The sequence below is a fragment of the Bombus terrestris genome, chromosome 5 (assembly GCF_910591885.1).
Source record: "Bombus terrestris chromosome 5, iyBomTerr1.2, whole genome shotgun sequence".
Taxonomy (NCBI): Eukaryota; Metazoa; Arthropoda; class Insecta; order Hymenoptera; family Apidae; genus Bombus; species Bombus terrestris.
In genome coordinates this window covers 3,686,492-3,703,769 of record NC_063273.1, presented here as the reverse complement: position 1 = coordinate 3,703,769, position 17,278 = coordinate 3,686,492, and the positions used below count along the sequence as shown (strand labels likewise).

General features: G+C 39.9%; 1 protein-coding gene and 1 long non-coding RNA gene across 5 annotated transcripts in view; one reads left to right on the top strand and one right to left on the bottom strand.

Moving 5' to 3' along the window:
- The window catches only part of LOC100650807, a 587,269-nt gene that overhangs the window by 146,618 nt on the left and 423,373 nt on the right, over window positions 1–17,278 (top strand). Inside the window, exon 1 of one of the 4 annotated variants that reach the window (XM_048405684.1) lies at window positions 10,445–12,602. The exons of the other annotated variants lie outside the window; for them this stretch is intronic. The gene's annotated coding sequence lies outside the window, so the exon portion shown is untranslated. Of the gene's footprint in view, window positions 1–10,444; window positions 12,603–17,278 lie in introns of those variants that run through there. 4 annotated transcript variants of the gene reach the window in all.
- Window positions 1–17,278, bottom strand: part of LOC100643446 — a 127,039-nt gene that overhangs the window by 50,748 nt on the left and 59,013 nt on the right. The window lies entirely within an intron of this gene.

The window sequence follows — 17,278 nt, the reverse complement described above, 5'->3', positions numbered from 1 at the left end:
CAAATTTTATCGTGAAAGCTACTTAAAGAAGATAGTATTACGTCATACATTAAAATTTCACAAGCAAAGTTTGAAACCAATCTCTAGTCGAAAGATTCGGAGAAAACATGGCCGGTGGAGGTTCGAAAAAGCTGCCACGGCGTCTCTTTTCTCTCGGCCAGCCTCGTACATCACTCGATCGCTGTTCGATCCCCGTCACGATAAATCTTCGTGTTCTTCCGACGATCAGCGTGGCTGTCGACGAAGGAACTGGTTATTCGAGCCGTTAGTTTTCAAGCCTGGCCACGTTGTCGCGAGGAAAAAGGGGCGAAGCATCGCGTGAAATTCGATTACGCGGTCCGCATCGTGCATCCATCGACGACTCATCGCAAGAGCATCATCGTTCCTGCTTCTGTACACGTGATAACATACGTATAGCGAGCCACGAGCCATGCTTCCGGTGAAGAAGATCCTTTGATCAAAACTCGCAGCCTTTATTACCTTGCACGATACACCGCGACTGAATTATGCAAAATGCTCGCGAATTCGTGTTGCCTCCAGGCGTTCGTTACGTGAAAGCGATCGAAACGCGTCCTAGAGGAATTTAAAAATTTCGATGGTTGCTTGTTCCAGAGTTTTCAACTGATTGTTCCATCGCGCTCTTGGAAGTTTATTTTTTTCATTCGATTCTTTCTCAATTTCTTTCCTTTCATTTCGATAGTGAAAAGTTGTTGAAATAATAATATTTGAGAATTTTGTTCTTGCCTTCGTTGGGAGGAATAGCGGTTGTAAATTGGACGTTTAAGAAGCGACGTGTGAATAGATGTCGAGTATCAAGGAAATTACTATAATGTGTGTGGTAAGAAATATTATTAAGGCTCTATCACGCGTCTCTATTATGCGATCGTTTAGAAAGGTCGCTTCAATGTCTGACTAGCGTCTTATTCTACTTACAAGTGTTGCACGAAGGAGGAAACAAAACAGGAGAAATAAATATTTCATCTTTGGAATTTCTCTCTCTTTCTCTCTCTCTCTCTCTCTCTCTCTCTCAGAGTCTCATTACCATATAAATGAGCGAAAATGTTTCCACATTAAGTTTAGTGAATCAACAATTATATAATCTTCTCACTCAGTCGTATCGTCAGCTTGTCAGAAGAATAATGCCGATAAGAGAAGAAAATTTCTCAGAAAATCAATTTGAAGTAGATAAAAAAAGTGTAGAATAGAAAATTTTTAATTATTACGCTATTTAACGGTCAAAGTATTTTGTCTCTCTGATTATTTAATTAACAAACTTTTTGCAGGTGTCTAATAAAATATTATTCACGTGTATTGTTTATTATTAATGCTGTATTTTAAATTGTTCGATAGCGTTCTTAAGTAACCACGACACTTTTATTCTACCAAGTGACACACTTTTGAAGTCAATTCCTGCAAATATCTCAGAAGCGACTATTTTTAAAATACGTTGTTCCTCCAGCAAACTTACAATATGCTTAACCACAATGCTGAGAAAAAGTAAAAGAGCCGGATGTTATTAATTTTAACGGTACGAGCTATTTTAAATATTACCTGAAGCATTTTAAATAATATATGTCAATAAACATTTCTTCCGGATAGAGCTCCTTACTAAAAGCATTTCGGTGTTCGTCTGATCAAAAAGTAAAATATCCCGCGATGTGAAACATTCCTGGGGCAATCTATACGGTCGTTTTTCGTGGAAAAACCGAGCTGGTCGAAAGGCAAACGTACTCGCCGCGAAACGTACACTCGTTCTCCTCTCGACTGCTCTATTCCCACCCTGTTTCTATTTCTCCTCGGTGAGTCTGGTTATGCAACTCGCCGATCGAAAATAGAAGAAGGTGCCGACATCGTCGACGACGCGACAACCGAGTGCGACCAGTTGATACGCCTTCTTGGAATTGCAAGGAGAATGAGACGAGTCGACTTACCGCGTCCCCGTGTTTCTTCTTCGTCGAATCATCTTTCGCCTATTGTCTTTATGGTAGAATATAAAAAAGATATTAAAAAAAAAAAAAAAAAAAAAATTAGAAACAACGCGGAAAATTGAAGGAAAGCCAAAGTAGTTTGAAAGTTGATATTTTTGGTTCGAATGGAAATTTACTGTGTCTATATAATTTATATTAATATGACGAGAAATGACTTTTGACGTTCGAAATGTTACGTAGACCTGCTGACTGATAAAAGGTTTTACAGTCAGCACTTGTATATAATACAAATATAAAATTGAACCTTATGGTAATATAAAACAGTATTAAATTTATTAGAACTTGTGATAATTTATTCTACCATTTTGGGTTAAATCTAAAAGTTATGCATATACCCTTTTATTATTATTAGAATTATAATAGATATAGATTCTTGACATCTCAGAGGGAAATTTTTCTAAATAATCAAACGATGTCAAAATCGAATGATGTAGTGTAAAAAAACGGATATGCTGACGTGTGACAAAAAAGAATGACGATGACCTTGGAATGGCTTCCAAGATGGCTTTGTGCTCCTTCCATTTCTTCCATCGTCATCGAACGTATCTAAATCTTGAAATTATATGAACTTTCCCTAGTTCTTTTTTCCTTTCTCCGCTATCTATAATTCAAATATTCATTTTACAAGTCGCTATACAAGTCGTAACTCATCGAACACGAATTTTCAATTAAATTTACAAAGATAATTTTAAGCAGACGTATTTAATATATATCGAATTCCTTTTTGGAATATTACGACAACGATGACGATAGTAACGACGATAATAGCGAAAACAATGACGCTCGAATAGGAACGGCATTAGCAACGCGTCAAGTGCATTAATTGCAAATCATTCGTCGACCGTCCATTGATGTTGCTTTAAAGCGGCGCATATTAAATCAGAAGCTCCGTTAATTATATCTTTTGCCCCGGCGCATTGTTTTCGCCCGGGATAACGTTACCTCGTTGCATTATTTCTATATAAATTGGCGCAACGATGCTTGTTCATTGGACAGCCGCGTGATTGACAGCTGTTCGAAATGTTAATAAGCGTGTAGAATATGTAACAACGTGCAAATACACTGGCCTGGTGGTAGAAAATTACCAAGCGCTGGAAAAAATTCGTTGCATCACGGACTGCAGAAGATCGTCGTACGATAAACAGTGAAACGAGTATAAGAGGTGCAAAGATCGGTGCGTACATAAAGTTTATATTTCAGTTTCTATGGATCAACGATGAAAATAAATAAACGTATATGATCATGTTTCTATTTCAATAAAAGTCGACATTAATTTTCCCAAAAATAATTGCACGTTATTAATAATCACGAAAGATGCGAAACTTGTCGGATTTTCTGATACTTATTTGAGATTATCGTTTACTTACTTATACTTTCTGAAACCTCATAAAACGTGCAACACATACAAATTCCATAAACTTCATAAAGAGTGCCACACATACGTTAATTGCAAGAATCGTAACTGTCGACGATATTGATCGTTTTTTACACCGATGGTATCAAAGCATAGAAATAATATAGATAGCGAGCCGAATTCTGGAATTAACAGATTTCGAGGTTTTATGATAAATTTGCTTGCATCGTTCTACTGCGGGAAGGGTAACGTTAAATAATTACCGACGTATCGATGCACAGAGTTAATTGTATCGAAGCTTACAATTGCGTGGATCAGTAATGAACGTTATCAAATATGTCAAATTACCGTCTCTGAAAATTTGATTAGTAAATCGTCGGACGTTTGGTATTAAATGCGCCGTTTCATAATTTGTAACGTAGCTTTATGCTAACGTGGTTTTTGTAAGCGTTGGCCAACCAAATTCTCTTACGTATAATATTATTATTTTACGCGAATAAAATTTCTATCGTTTTATTGTCTGGCCGACTGCAATCAAAAATATCCTTCCCTACACGAAAATATAATTTCATACACTGTATTATCGTTTGCTTGTGTAATGCTAAATGAAATTTTCCATGTACTAAATTTCTGCTAAATTTATCGTTTCTTTTTCTCCTAAAATTAGGAGCATACGTAAAACTTGATAAAAAAAAATATCCAGACTTCAAATACATTCTCAGTCGGAAATTATTTGATGGTCATAAACGTTTGTTTGCGACTCTTTTGTCTGCGTATATGGCAGATGAACGAGTCAGACGAATATCTTGACATTTAAACCGAGTAAGAACCGGAATAAAGCTAGAGTAGGCTGTGACTTTATGATTAGTTTGTGATGAAACAAACATTCCACTTTATAATCGTAAATGTATATTTATACGACTATCATGAATGTCATTATCAATTAATAGTAAATGGAGAAGAGAAGCAAGTAACACAACATAGTCGCTCAAGCTTCTAACACATAGTATGTCGATCATGTAAAAATACATCTTTCTCGTGTCATCGATTAACAATCAACAACTGGTCAGATAAAAAAGTGTGTGTTTTTTCCATTAACAACAAGTAGGTACTTTCTCAATTACAGAAACTTCCTTCAAAAATAGTTTCATATGAACACAAAAATTTCATACACAATGGGTATACTTTTGATAAGCTATCAAGTAGTAGCATGGTGAAAACATTATTTTATCTTTTCACATAATCGCCGCGAAAGGTATTAAAAGTTAAATATCGGTGGACGTATATGGAAAATGAATTTCTCCTAACGATATTCTTCATTCTCTCACTTTCTCTTTAAATCGTCAAATTTTTCACGATAATACATTATCTCACGCGTTTCCCTGATACGACAGATCCTGACAAAAATGAACTACGACCTGCTATTTTTCTCTCGATCTTCAGACGTAAATATACGCGCGCACATATAAAACAAGACCACAGGCAAGCTCGTCGCGTCAATTCACCGATTATGGCTGGCGAACCGGCCCCGCGGCGCATTAATTAATAACCCGCGATACAGAGGGGTGATCGTTATCAGTATGTACCGACACTTTTTCAGAGACACGGTTGTTACAGCGGCACGCCGTGTTTCGAGATATCGTAACGCTTGCTGATAAATAAATTTCGCCGTGGCCGCGAGCGTGTTTCGTTGAGGTACGAGCGTATTTCCCTCGTTACCGATTTTTCCTCTAACGAAAGTTCGGTTGGCGAACATTCGCTGGGATACACGAGGAATATTTTCCGCGTCGTGTAAATTCGCTCCATGAACATTTGCTCTGTATATTTCCATCGCCATCAGTGATATGCCATGTTTAATACGAATATATTGGTAACAATAATGATTTTATCTTGTATTTAACGAAAAGGGAATGGAATTTGAGTGGATAATTGAGAATATCATTGAAAGCTGAGAAGTAGAGGAAAGAGTAACTTTCTTGGAAGCTAGAGTAAAGATCGAAGTGAAGGTGGACACGTGAAAGAGCGATCGTAGATCATTAACTGTAGATTGAGATATTCTTTGGTGAATTGGAAGTAAATTCTACGAAAATTCGATAGAATACACGGAAAATTTCGTTCCTCTTTGAAGAGAGAAAATATCGTCTTTTATGTAGCCAGAAAATAATTTTCGTGTTGTGTATTATTTATTTCATTTGAGCATCTACCTTGTTCTATAATCATATAAAAATTATATATTTTTGTTATGAACGTTTCTTTTTCAATTTTTATCAACTATGAAAATTTTCCACGTAATTCGTGTCACAACAAAACTATTTAACAAAAATTAAGATGTTAAAAAAAAAGAGTCGCTTTTTAACAAAGTAAATCATCGAGCTTCTTCTGTCAAATTTCTCGACATTTATATAAATGTATATTCAATAATTTTTCGACTAAAATGACATTCTACCTGTAAGGTAGAGGATCAATTTTTCACCGCAGAATCAGCAATATAACGAGACAAAGATTTCATCAACGAATCTCGATCCATCATGACCGATCAAAAATTCATCGATTTTAAATGCACCGCGGACAAAACTCGCTTCTGAAATTACACTGGTGAATTTTTTTCCCCCTTTACGATGGAAACTTCTCGTTGGTCCGGATGAGCAAAACGCGAAACGTCCCCATTCGATTCGCAAACCGACGCGATCGTAATGGCTGGCGAAGTAACGAGCAAATTTGTCGCGCGACTGGCTGACTACGTTTCGTTCCTGGTCAAGTTCGATTCTTTCAACGTCCGTGTCGATCGAACAAGACACGAGTGGGGTGCACGTAACTCCGCGTGGTTGGGAAACCAATGTTTACCGGACGGAGAAATTAAACTGAAGCTTGTGTCAATATCGTTGTCGGCTTTCGTCGCTGTTTCCTACCCGTTCACACCTGTGTCACCTTTTTCCATGCTGGCGCGTAATCGTTTTGGCCAATTCTCGCGGAAAAATTATTCCCCCGTTCGTTGAAATTTGTTCGATTCACCATTTTAAAAAATATTTTTAATTCCAACTTTAACGATACTTCGATTTCCATGTGTTTTCTTTTCTCTTTCTTTTTTTTTTTTTATTTATAATTTGATTCTTTGTTGTAGGTACTAAGCTGTAATCACGTAATAAAATACGCGAAACGTTGAGTTTTGTTCTTTTTCTTTCGCAATTAAATTTTTGTGTCTGTAGATCCTTTCAATGTATCCTTTTGAAATTCAGAATTTTCTCTTGCACGTAGGAATTTGATTTTTCAACGTCCATATATATATATAAATGTATCTTTTCTAGAATTTATACAAAAAGTGCTAGAGCAAAGTAATCAGAAAATATCTTCTCGAAGGAGATGTAATTGTACCGAAGAAAGAGCTGTGATTTGAAACAATTTCGTGGACCACCCTGCATATTACAAGTAGGTAGACCTAATGTTCAATCACGATTTAACTTTGCTATTTGCAATTTTACAAACTAAATCATAAATTTAACTGTTTCAGGACTGACTGTTTTTTATCCTATAAGAAAAATCATACTTTATTGATCACGAATGATAGTAATTCATTTTCGCTAAAGTCTGCAATTAGTTTCATCGGAAACAAATATGTTTATCTCTCAATCAAATATCGTAGTAATTTATTTATAGATTTGCGCATCCATATGTAATGTACATACGTGTATATCGTACGTGAAATGGTAAACTGTCCCCAATTATTTACCATTTTATCATACACTTTACTGATCTTTAACATTTCACTGAAAGAGGTAACATCAACAGAAATAGAACGTAGATATACGCTTACTGAAACCACAAAATGCAAGAGAGAGAGAGAGAGAGAGAGAGAGAGATCAAACTCGACTGCGTCCATTTCGCGAAGGTTAAAGAAATTCATTGAAGAGGACATTTCTATGCGCGTGCATTCACGTTCCGATTGACGATTTCATTTTGATCCTCAAAAGCAGAAGACCTTCTGCCGGACCTTTTGGGCCTCGCTTTTCGTTTCTTCCCTTCCATTTCCATCGGGAGCTTTCCCGATTATCGGTGACCCACCACCTTTGTGCGCATCGAACGATCGGAGCACAATGGTCGTCACAATACCACTGCATCGAGCCGTAAAACCATAGACTTTTGGAAATCGTGAAACGATCCGAAACGCGACCTACGTAAGTATATTGCGATAAAATCGTACGTATCCTGTGTACGTAGCAGGAATCAGCTTCTCAATTCTCTGGTCTGGAGATTTTCGATTAGGCGAATATATTCGAAAGCGTTGTATTTCAGATAGACGTAAAGAAAGTGGAAACGCGTAGAGAAATTCTTGTAAACTTTATTAGTTGACAGTTTAAACGTTTGAGAAAGGTATTTTTCTAGTTATAAGTATACTTTCGAATATTTGATTCTGTAAAAAAAAAGTTCTCTTACTATGATATTTTTTTTATTGTGAAATATTACTGTAACTTGTAGTCAGTTGTATTTACTTTTACATTCTTTTGCTGGCCTTTGTGTTACGATTGCTCAGAGAGAATCCATTTTTTGAAACTTTTCTGTTAGCCATACAAATGGATAAAACGAACATCACTTGTACTTATCAAGACAACGATACTAAATAATGTAATAACTAAATGATACCAATAGCAAGTTTGATAGTGCAACGTGACGTTAGAAGATATTCAAAGAATAATTAATTTCTTGGTTAAAGTCGTTGATATAGTAAATTATGTATATAAATAAATATTACGTGTTCTTGCTTGCACATAAAACACGCTGTTAACAAAACCCAGAAAATCCAGCAATCTACAATTTTATCAATTCCCCAAGACTTTATCCGAAAATAAGTTTTTGCTTGAAAACATTGATTTTAATCAACCCAACTCACCAACGGTACAAAATTCTTTTTAAAAACGCCGTTCCGTCCACATTCGTAGGAAAATCGTAGTCGGACAAAAAGTCAAAGTTCATCTCCTTTGGTGACGTTTTCCTTCTACAGCAAGAGAAACGTAATGGTCGTGTAAAAAAGAAGTCGATTAACGGGAAGGATAAATTCGTCCGCTTAAAAAATCAATCGAAGAAGAAACGGTTCGCCCCTTTTCAATTCCCCTCGCGGCTTCGTCCGTACAAAGCCGCGAAATTGCTGACGAATTACCCATTTTTCCCGCCTCTCGACGCTGCTCTCTCTGCTCGATCATACCTACACACATAGATGTGACACGCGTGCTCGTGCTTAAATCGATGGGAACGGGATAGAACGCGAAAAAGAGAAATTCCGAACGGCAAAAGTGCGTTGGCGCGTGTATCGAGCGGTTCTCGAGAAGTCGAAAGACCGGACAAGGGGATTCGCGTGACGCGTATGAGATAAGAGGACAAAGAAGAAGACGCGAATCGTGGCGAATAATTTGAAGTAATTAAAAGTAGGCCGATTGGTCAATCCAGCTTGACGAATTTCATTTCAATGCGAGCGTTGTTTGCGCGCCGCGAGCGAGCTATTCGCTTCGTAGATTCGTCGTCCTCGTGTGTGGAATTGCTAGCGGAATCTGTGCGATGATCGTCGACATAATTTCGGACGTGAGGTTTTTATGAAGACAGATCTTACAACTTAACGCTTAGCTTAACACGTTGTAAATTTTAAAAGGAAAGTGTAAAGCAAGATGATCATCCTGGTATGAAGTGAAATTTTAAGATGATCGAATAGAGTGGTTGGTAGAATGGATGTTCGTACAAATTTATATTTTTAGCGATACTAAACAGAAAGGTAGAAATTGATTAGAGGTATAATTTATTTTTCAAATATTGTACCATCTATTTTACCTTTTATATTTCACACATTTTTCCAATTATTTCACCAATTGTGTTAGAATTATCGTCTATTATTTTATAATCCATATCCATAGTCTAATGTCTCGTTCCATTTGGTACGAACGCATATTTGTACGAGCTGATGCGAAGTATAATTGTAAGGGGTGAGATTGGAGCGACGAAAGAAGATTTATAAATATAAATTTTAGATGGAATGTGATGTCGTAGACTGTGGCTGAACATATCGCAGAACATTTTTACGTATGTTTTATTGACAAGTAGTAGATGAAATGTCTGCTTTTTTCAACATTTCTGTATCATAACATATTCAATTGCTTTAATGGATTATGTTTCATTCATGCTACTTTTTAAATATCTGGTTTATAGATCGTGGTTTGTTCACAGAGCCTGCATAAAATCGATAATAACTGTAGCTTAAAAGTTACAGGCCGTGCCATTTAGTTTCCAATATTTCCAACGAAGATTCCACGTATAAATATTTGAATGATACTAAACTATGTCGGACACGTCTAAAAAGGATTTAGAATCTTGTAACTTAAACCTTCACACGAGCGCTTAGCACATACTTGAATCTTAACGCATACAACGAGGATCAAAGTTTTCTTCCTAAGAAGATTATTTTACTGAAATAAAATGGCATGAAATTAAAATAACGTCGTAACATTAATTTGAGATAAAATAGTCTTAGATACGCGCATTTAATTACTAAAATGCTTAAACAAAGCTCACATTAATAAAGATAATCAAGAATAAAGTCACAATTGCTCATTGTATTTGTAATTGCATCCTGTTCAAAATAAATAAGCGATTAGATACTTTTACCAATATTATATCTTCAAATAATATTTCCTGTACTTAAAACTATACCAAATACATCCTATACGTCACATTGATATAATTCTTTGAAAAACCATTACCATTTTCAATTATACCGTCTTTCGGGAACGAGGGATTTTTTCCACAAACGAGGTAAGTACAAAAAGGCGCAGATAATATAAAGAATTTTATAAATTTCGATACTTCGCTGATTACATGTAACAACTTATTTTGACACTTAAAAATATCCATACTTCCCTAGGCTTTATTTTAACCCTCGCTGTCTGCGAAGTAAAAAATTTCTCCCTTGCCCCACCTTCCTCGTTCATTCACCACCAACATCGATATCCATCACAGCGCATCTTCCAAGCAATTTAAAAATCCACCACTACGTTGGAACTGTCGCCTGAAACCACCCCAAACAAACCGAGTCACCCTCTCATCTCTCCATTCATCCAAAAGCGTTCCGCTTGGTGGTCGCGTGATGCACGTTGGCGGAAAAATTTCGATCGTGAACGAGGAGGATCCGGCGGTTCCAGCGGCGCGCAGCCAGTGTCAGCGCGTACGCGCCGTTCTCCTCGGTAGTACGCGTCGCCGCGCGCGTAGTACGGTCCGGAGCGGAGAGCAGCAGCGTGTGCTGGCGGTTGAATATAGCGTCGTGGATGGGTCGATAACGCGCAACTCTCTCGCTCATCGCGGAGTCGCCGATGCCACGCTGTAGCGCTCCTAAGCCGAGCTTTCCTCTCATTCCGTCGTAAGCCCGCACTCTGGCACATCCATCCACCGCCGCCACCTGCACCAACCAGACCGACCGACCGGCCGACCTCCGCTACCATATCGCACCGCCGAACCACCACCATTACCCCCGCTATTATCGCTACCACCGGCGCGTGATATTCGGCCTGCCAGCGGCACCATCGGCGACACGGCCACCAGCAACCCGCCGGCTGTCATCTCTCGCGACCCGCGTCATTCGCGGCTCGAAACTTCGTCAGCTAGTGGTGCGAAAAGTAGCCGGCGAGGACATCGGTGCCCGTTTTAGTGATGTCGTCAAAAGTGATCTTGTTGATGTGAACACCGGGATAAGATCGATGATTCGTTCGATCAAAGTGTGACTGCGTGTGACGTTACTCTATCTGTTCGAGTTGCCGATGAAAGAAAGCTAATGCGTTAGTTTAGGTGCTGGTGAAAGGAGTTTGACGAGGTTTCTGGTAGTCAAGGTCAGTCTGGCGTGGATCATCGCGCTTTTCTTAGAGTCGATGCGTGCCTCGTGCACGCGAGACGCCGCCAGGTGATTAACAGGTTGTTGTCGCAGAGCCCCTTTGTTGTCGCGCGTCACAGGCCAAGCATACTTTCGTCTCGTGTTTCCGCGATCGTCCTTCGAATTCCGCGAGCTTCACGAATTTCAGTGTGCACGTGAATAGAGATCCTATTTGTACATGGTGTTAGTCGGTCAACCGAGGGTAGACATAGAGGGAACGGATCGATGGAAGGTGACGAGTGATCGATCGGTAATGCGTGAATCGAGCAGTGATCTCGTGGGTGTCGACGAATGAATCGGGCAACCGTGTTCGCGTATATCGAAGCATTTCGAGGCGTCGTTGCTGACAGATTGATCGGAGAAGATGAGGAGTCTGCGAGAGCAACGGTGTGCTCGCGGACGAGCGGAACAGCGCACAGTGAAAGTGATTGCTAGTCGATCGACGCGATGTCAGTGATTTCGCGATCGATCCCCAAGCCGATCGATCCCTCTCTGATCCGTCACGTGCGATTCATTCGAGCGAGATAGAGATTCGAGGGTTCGAGACTGAAGCTGGATAGATCGGTGCTCGCGAGTGCCAGTCCACAGTGTCGTGATGTATCAGTGGTGACCAGTCGCAGCATTCACTGTTGTGTCTTTTTACGATGCTATGGTGTTCGATTCGCAGCGAAACGACGGCTGCCGGTCCAAGCGACTGGCTTCGGACAACCACTCGAAACTGATCTTAACCAAATCTTCGAGTGTTAAGTATGGCACAGGCTATAATATTTGCGATTCGACGCGTGGCTAGACTCGAGAAGAAGAGGTTCGATCGTGTACAGAGTGTGAGAAGGTTTTAAACGCGCGTCCATCATCGTCGAACAGCTTCCGAGTATTACGAAGTGGCATTTTTACGCCACCGATAAAATTCAAATTCCTAAGTTGGAAATCGAATCTCGATTCCCTCGACCTCGCAAAGATCTCCGCTATAACCGTGTTCCATCGAATGTCCCAGCCAGTGTGCGCGTACGGTCGATGGTCGAGCGTCGGTTTTACGAGTGCTCGGGAACGTTAATGTCCGTGGTCGGACGGCAATTAAAGACGCCGCTGCGTCCGTCAGCTGCGTGTGCCGTTGCTGGTCCAACAGATGTTCCCCCGCCTGGAAGATTTTGGTGCCACGAGCGTGTTGTTGCAACGAGCGGATCGTGCGAGCGCCGCGAGCGCACCGCTCATCCGCTAAAGATAACGAGTGTCATTTGCAAGCCGGCTGATCGTGCGATCATTGTCGTCCCGTAGTTTGTGGCGCAGTTAAATCACCAAGCCGCGAAACATTAGTGCCCCACGAGAAAATGAGGAGATCCTGTTCGTTCTTCATCTCAAGGTAGGACGTCTTCTTCTTTTCATAGCGTTACTTTTATCCCTCCATTTTTTATCCTCGTCAGCCCTTATCTTTTTTTCTTTCCTGTTCGTTCATCACGATGCAAACGAGAAACTTTCTTTCTTCCTTCCATCCACTCCCTTCCCCTGTTAGTTCCGTGAGTTCGTTTTACACCAGGATGGCCCCAAATGATAAATTTCTCCCTTTGGGCGCCAACCTATTTGCCACGTACGTGGTCCCTCGCGTGAATTTTAATGGCACCCCCTCGCATTACGAGGATAATCTAACGCGTCGGTGCTGGACCTACGCGAGAAAGAATCCCACTGGATGTCTCTTGAAAAGCTTAAAAGATACGTGATCGTTCAGGAATTCACGCTGACGGTGGGTAGATTTTTATTGGACTTTAAGCGGCTGTTTATTGTCAGCTCGGAGATCGTCGCGCCGGTAACTACGAGTTTATCGCTTTTGTCAATTTTTCAGGGCGCGATCTCTGCGCTCGCTTCTTGTCACGATGGTTATGTAACGCGTTCTCTGTATTTTCTCTCTCTCTCTCTCCCTCTTTTTTTTTGAAAGAGTGTAGTTTTTTTAGAGACAGTATTTGTTTTTTTAGATTCACTAAATGGGATTGTATGTTCCAAGAGAAACAGAGAATGAATTATAAACGACAACCGGATTAGCAATAGATACGTTAAAAAACGGCCATGAAAGGGTATTAATTCCGATGGATATAATATTCTTTTTATGGTGCAGACCGGTGATTTATCATGATATTATGATAATTTGCTTGCGACGAGGCAAACGTTGATCGCGAGAAGTTTAATACGTACTTCTTCCTGCTGAACAACTTATCAAGTGGTTATTATTGAGCGAAAATGTTTTCATTTTCGAAGGATTTCGCAGAAAAATCGGCAAGTACAGTTTCTCAAAGTTTAATAGCTCGCAGTTCACTAAAGTTTATCGAAGGTCGTATGAAAACGAAATTGTCGAGATGGTCGTATCCAAATTCCTAAAGTGATAGAGTTTCAATTTTTGTGTAAAAGATGAAAATTCTTTACAGACGCGAATAGACTCTCGTAATTTTGCCATTATCTAAGACTAAACAGAGTAGAAAACGATAGATCGTGAACATAAAGTAAGTTTAATGGAAGGTTGTAAGCAGAAGTTTTAAATATCATTCTCTATGACTTATGGATAGTAGTGCACATGTTGTCCTACATTACTAAAAAAACCATCACCTACCAGCGGTTCCAAATTTAACGGGTGAATAATAAAAATAAAACGTTCTTTCAACACGCTTTCACAAAGAGGAATGCTAAAATACCTGTCACGGAAAATCAATTTACGAGGGCGAACGCGTCCAGACAACAGCCCAATTCATCTTGACACCCACGTATCGCGAGGAACGCGTATTTTTTTCCAAGGCACGAATCCTGTCCGTCAAAGAAGCTAAATGTCCACTTCGGTGGCGCGCGATGTGATTAATGCTCGACGTCGTTCCGTTTCGGATGGTTTTCTTACGCAACCCGTGGAATGCGGACACCGCGAAATGTAATGTCCACGAACTACGGACGGAATTTCTTCTCGTCCTGTAATTAGCTGGTACAACGAGCTCGCTCGAAACGAAGTTCCGACAGCGCGCCGTGCCGCTTGGAACGCTTTGTCCCCTTAACCGCGAAAAATGCGACCGAATTATTGCGTTTTCAGAATTATTTCTCATCTTATTTTTCTGTCAGTTTATTTTTCATCTCCCTTTTTCCGTTCCATTGTGAACAGCTTGCTTTCTATTTCGAAGAGTTTGAAAGTGAATTATTGTGTTACGGAAGAGAATGAGACGTAAAAATTTGTGGGTCACCGTGAGAGATATTTGAGAACTGTGACAAGTGTATGGGATAAAAATAACGCCGAGCTTCTGTTTTATTTCGAATCAATTTCATGCATCGTATAAATAACATTTTACCACATTTTTATTTCGAATCGTCTATTTGTTTGTTTCAGCGGATTTACGTTTAATCGTGTTATATTGTGATTAATGCAAGATTTCGCGTGGTTGTCTTTTAGTTTAGTTTCGACTTGTCGCCGCTGGAACCTGTGACAACGATGTAGTTTTTTTTTTTTTTAGAGCCACTTGTCAAACGGAATATACAGAAATTTGCACGGCGGCAAAATAAAAATAAAATTGTTGAAAATTAGACGCGAACGTGAAACGTTACCTGCAGTAGATCTAAAACCGTAGACTTATAACAACGTTTTAATTTTCTTCAGTACCTTGACTAACCTTCGTTTAATTTAATCCCAACTTAATTTATCTCTCGGTGTCAAAAGGTCGATATAATGGAAAGATAAATAGTTAAATGCAAATGCCTCCTTGAAAATAATACGCTTAAGCATAAGCTTCCCCTTTCACTCACAAATAATAAAACGACGTGTAATAAAACTATGCTATCTCCTAACTTCTACGTGTCAAATAGATACAGCGGACGGATAAGTTGTTGAACATGAATTTCAAAATGACAAACTGTATCTTTCAGACGACTGTTCTACGCGGTAAAACACCACAACGCCCGAATCCCTCATCCAACTTCCATTTAACAAGAAGCATCCACCCCAATTAAAAAAAAAAAAAAAAAAAAAGGAATAAAAAGATCACGCAACTATAGGTATCCTCCATTCACATAACGCCACGAAATAAAGGAACCAGGAAGCTGGAAACTCGAATCCTCGGTAAACGATCCAACTTTTATCGCCGCCGTTTTTTTATTTTTTATTTTTTTTTTTTTTTATCGAAACGAAGAAGATGCTGTAAATCGTTGCGTTTACTCGACTCGGCTTTTACGACCTACATTTTCGTTGGAAGAGAGCGCATGGTGCGCACGGGGGTGCGTCAAGGAAAACGAGGCAAAATCCGTAACGTTCCGGCCGTGGGTAGAAATTTCAGGAAGGCCGCCGGTAATTTCATCGGCGAGTGACGAAAACGTTGCACGGTTCGACCCAGCCCGGTGATATTTCGTTTGGAAACGATCGTTCGGATACGGATGGACACTGAGAAAACAACGGGAACTACGGCGACGGCCAGTGGCCACTTTGAAAGCGGATGCAAGCACATGCAACGCGCAGTGACAACCGATGCTTTGGTTACTTTAAACAAACGCGATCAAAGAAACAGGTGCCACGTCTAGAACGTGTCGACGACGATGTTTCTTCGTCACGAGCGTTTCGTTTCCTACTGGCCTGAAAAGCTTGTTCGCGGAACTGGCCGAACAAGCAAAACGGCCATTCTCCCTTGTGATATTTTCGAATGATTCGGAGTATACCGAGAGACTTCGTAGGCGTTTATTTAAAGTGTAGACACGGCCTTTAGCTTTCGTTTCTTTATTAATCGAAGGATATTTGTTTTTTCAGCGTTAGATCGGTGTTAGATTTTGCATTTTTTAACCAAGCGTTCGATTCTTTTATTAAGAAATCCTTACTAACGTTGCTGTTGCCATTAGTGCAGAGGTTGCTTCAGTTATTTGAATAATGTTGTTACGCCGCGCAACACATCTGCATTCCATCCCGCGCGGCGTGACAGCCAACGGTCTACGTGCCGTCCTTCGAACCCTAAGGCCTAAGGACCCACCATAAAGTCGAAATTCTAACTGCATTGTTCGCACACATGTTTTACGTCAATCTGTTTGCCAGAAAGGACTTTCTAATTCCAGAAGTGTTTTCAGCTGGTTTTTTAGAAGGGTCCTTGGGTTTATTATGTGCTCTTAAGAATTACGAAGAAAGCGGAGATATACCTAACGAAAAATCTGAGTTTCCCTGTAAACAATGTCGCCTAGGACCCAAGTTGGTAGGAGGTTTCTTCCTCCTCTCTTCCTTCCTAACATTGGTCCCAACCAATCGACATCGCGGATTATTTCCCTCACTTTACTAACTAAAAATGTAAACAACGAATCCGCGTTCTTCGTTCAAAGGGCACACCCATACCAAGCTTTCCTCCGTATTCACATTAGAATAAGCTTCAGAGTTTGATCGTCTCTCACGGTGCCTAGAGTTCCTGCATTTTCCTACAACTCTCACCGTTCCTGTATCTTTCTGAGTTCCTTCATCATTCATCAAGGTGCCTACACGGCCTAGAGTCTTCTAAGGCTCTCGCTTATCCAGAACTCCGACAGTTCCTATAACTCGCAAGGGCCTAAAGCGCCTAAAGCTCTCCTTCTCTCATCCAAGACTAACCCTTCTCTCGTTATCTGTATCTTAATCAACGGCGTTAACTACTTTGTGTGATTGTATAAAGTGTTGGAAATATACATTATTATAACTCTGACTCCCAGTGTTATACCGCATTAACCACCCCGATTATCCTAACCGAAATACGGGGATCGAACTATTCGTGGTGTCGATTATTCTAATCGTAACGGGAATTTACGACTCCCGTTGACGCGTATTCTAACGACCGCGTCTCCCCGCGATAGTACGAATTAAACAAATGTTTTGCTATCAGCTACTGTAAAAAGTATATTACAACGTTAGAAAAGCTTCTTTAAAATGCGTATCACGTTTTTCCATTAAACGATATTATTTGATTTTAGACTTGTCAATGGTACGCGTTTACGTTACGCGAAGAGTATTATATATTACGCGAAGCAAAATTTTCTGAAATAAAAATACGTGATATTAAGAGGAACAAATAAATT